Below are 3,879 nucleotides of genomic sequence, written 5' to 3' on the forward strand. Positions count from 1 at the left end.
CTGGGGTGTGTGCTGGCATACTCTCTCTCTGTCTCTCCAAAGGGCCTTGTGGGGGAACTGTCTTCAAAAAGAGCATCCCCTGTGTGTGTGGTGTGTCGGTACGCTTGTGTCGACATGTTTGACGAGGAAGGCTATGTGGAAGCAGAGCGGGAGCAAATGAATGTGGTGTCTCCGCCGACGGCGCCGACACCTGATTGGATGGATATGTGGAAGGTTTTAAATGATAATGTGTTTCCTTGCATAAAAGGTTGGATAAAGCTGAAACCTTAGGACAGTCGGGGTCTCAGCCCATGCCTGATCCTATGTCGCAGAGGCCGTCAGGGTCTCAGAAGCGCCCACTATCCCAAATTGTTGACACAGATACCGACACGGATTCTGACTCCAGTGTCGATTACGATGATGCAAAGTTACAGCCTAAATTGGCTAAAGCCATCCGTTATATGATTATAGCAATGAAGGAGGTGTTGCACATGACAGAGGAAACCCCAGTCCCTGACAAGAGGGTTCATATGTATGGGGAAAAAAGGCAGGTGGTGACCTTTCCCCCTTCCCATGAGCTAAATGAGTTATGTGAAAAGGCTTGGGAATCTCCAGATACAAAACTGCAGATTTCCAAACGGATGCTTATGGCGTATCCTTTCCTGCCAACGGACAGGTTACTCTGGGAATCCTCCCCTAGGGTGGACAAAGCTCTAACACGCTTATCCAAGAGGGTAGCCCTGCCGTCACAGGATACGGCCACCCTAAAAAATGCTGCGGACAGAAAGTAAGAGGGTACCCTGAAGTCCATTTATACACATTCAGGTACCTTACTAATGCCGGCAATTGCGTCGGCCTGGGTGTGTAGTGTTGTAGCAGCATGGACGGATACTTATCTGAGGAACTTGATACCTTGGACAAGGATACTATATTAATGACCCTGGGGCATATAAAAGACGCTGTCCTATATATGAGAGATGCTCAAAGAGACATTAGCCTACTCGGCTCTAGAATAAATGCAATGTCGATTTCTGCCAGAAGGGTCCTGTGGACTCGGCAATGGACAGGCGATGCCGACTCAAAAAGGCACATGGAGGTTTTACCTTACAAGGGTGAGGAATTGTTTGGGGAGGGTCTCTCGGACCTGGTCTCCACAGCTACTGCTGGTAAGTCAAATTTTTTGCCATATGTTCCCTCACAACCTAAGAAAGCACCGTATTACCAAATGCTGTCCTTTCGTTCACAAAAAGGCAAGAAAGTCCGAGGTGCGTCCTTTCTTGCCAGAGGCAGGGGCAGAGGAAAGAAGCTGCACAACACAGCTAGTTCCCAGGAACAGAAGTCCTCCCCGGCTTCCACTAAATCCACTGCATGACGCTGGGGCTCCACAGGCGGAGCTAGGCCCGGTGGGGGCGCTTCTCCGAAATTTCAGCCACAAGTGGGTTCACTCCCAGGTGGATCCCTGGGCAATAGAGATTGTGTCTCAGGGATACAGGCTGGAATTCGAGGAGATTCCCCCTCACCGATACCTCAAATCGGCCCTACCAGCTTCCTCTTTAGAGAGGGAAATAGTGTTAGCTGCAATTCACAAATTGTATCTTCAGCAGGTGGTGGTCAAGGTTCCCCTCCTTCAACCAGGAAAGACCATGTTTGTGGTACCGAAACCGGACGGTTCGATCAGACCCATATTGAATTTAAAATCCCTGAATATATATACCTGAAAAGGTTCAAGTTCAAGATGGAATCGCTCAGAGCGGTCATCGCAAGCCTGGAAGGGGGGGATTTTTTGGTGTCTCTGGACATAAAGGATGCATACCTTCATGTCCCCATTTATCCACCTCATCAGGCGTACCTCAGATTTGTGGTACAGGATTGTCATTACCAATTCCAGACGTTGCAGTTTGGTCTCTCCATGGCACCGAGAATATTTACCAAGGTAATGGCGGAAATGATGGTGCTCCTGCGAAAGCAAGGGGTCACAATTATCCCATACTTGGACGATAAAGGCGAGGTCCAGAGAGCAGTTGCTGATCAGCGTAGCACGCTCTCGGGAAGTGTTACAACAGCACGGCTGGATTCTAAATATTCCAAAGTCGCAGTTGATTCCTACGACTCGTCTGCCCTTCCTGGGCATGATTCTGGACACAGACCAGAAGAGGGTTTATCTCCCGATGGAGAAGGCTCAGGAGCTCATGACACTGGTCAGAGACCTATTAAAACCAAAACAGGTGTCGGTGCATCACTGCACGCGAGTCCTGGGAAAGATGGTGGCATCATACGAGGCCATTCCCTTCGGCAGGTTCCATGCGAGGACCTTTCAATGGGATCTGTTGGACAAGTGGTCCGGATCACATCTTCAGATGCATCGGCTGATCACCCTATCCCCCAGCGCCAGGGTGTCTCTCCTGTGGTGGCTGCAGAGTGCTCACCTTCTCGAGGGCCGCAGATTCGGCATTCAGGACTGGGTCCTGGTGACCACGGATGCAAGCCTCCGAGGGTGGGGGGCAGTTACACAGGGAAGAAATTTCCAAGGTCTGTGGTCAAGTCATGAGACTTGCCTTCACATCAACATCCTGGAACTAAGGGCCATATACAACGCCCTACGTCAAGCGGAGACCCTGCTTCGCGACCAATCAGTTCTGATTCAGTCAGACAACATCACCGCAGTGGCTCATGTAAACCGCCAAGGCGGCACAAGGAGCAGGGTGGCGATGGCGGAAGCCACCAGAATTCTTCGCTGGGCGGAGAATCACGTAAGCGCACTGTCAGCAATGTTCATTCCGGGAGTGGACAACTGGGAAGCAGACTTCCTCAGCAGGCACGACCTCCACCCGGGAGAGTGGGGACTTCATCAAGAAGTCTTCGCGCAGATTGCAAGTCGGTGGGAACTGCCACAGGTGGACATGATGGCATCCCGCCTCAACAAAAAGCTACAGAGGTATTGCGCCATGTCAAGAGACCCTCAGGCGATAGCTGTAGGCGCACTAGTGACACCGTGGGTGTTCCAGTCGGTTTATGTATTTCCTCCTCTTCCTCTCATACCGAAGGTGCTGAGAATCATAAGAAAAAGAGGAGTGAGAACAATACTCATTGTTCCGGATTGGCTAAGAAGGACTTGGTATCCAGATCTGCAAGAAATGCTCACAGAGGACCCATGGCCTCTGCCTCTAAGACAGGACTTGTTGCTTGCAGCAGGGGCCCTGTCTGTTCCAAGACTTACCGCGGCTGCGTTTGACGGCATGGCGTTTGAACGCCGGATCCTAGCAGAAAAAGGCATTCCGCATGAGGTTATTCCTACGCTGATAAAGGCTAGGTGGGACGCGACGGCTAACCATTATCACAGTATAAGGCGAAAATATGTTGCTTGGTGTGAGGCCAGGAATGCCCCCTCGGAGGAATTCCAGCTTAGCCGTTTCCTTCACTTCCTACAGGCGGGAGTGACTTTGGGCCTAAAATTGGGTTCCATTAAGGTCCAGATTTCGGCCCTGTCTATTTTCTTTCAAAAAGAACTGGCTTCTCTGCCTGAAGTACAGACGTTTGTAAAGGGAGTGCTGCATATTCAGCCCCCTTTTTGTGCCTCCAGTGGCACCTTGGGATCTTAACGTGGTGTTGAGTTTCCTGAAGTCACACTGGTTTGAGCCACTTAAAACCGTGGAGTTAAAATTTCTCACGTGGAAGGTGGTCATGCTATTAGCCTTGGCTTCAGCTAGGTGTGTGTCAGAATTAGCGGCTTTGTCACATAAAAGCGCCTATCTGGTTTTCCATATGGACAGGGCAGAATTGCGGACCCGTCCACAATTTCTGCCAAAAGTGGTGTTATCTTTTCATATGAACCAACCTATTGTGGTGCCTGTGGCTACTCGTGACTTGGAGGATTCCGAGTTACTAGATGTGGTCAGGGCT

The sequence above is a fragment of the Pseudophryne corroboree genome, chromosome 6, assembly GCF_028390025.1.
Source record: "Pseudophryne corroboree isolate aPseCor3 chromosome 6, aPseCor3.hap2, whole genome shotgun sequence".
NCBI classification, from domain to species: domain Eukaryota; kingdom Metazoa; phylum Chordata; class Amphibia; order Anura; family Myobatrachidae; genus Pseudophryne; species Pseudophryne corroboree.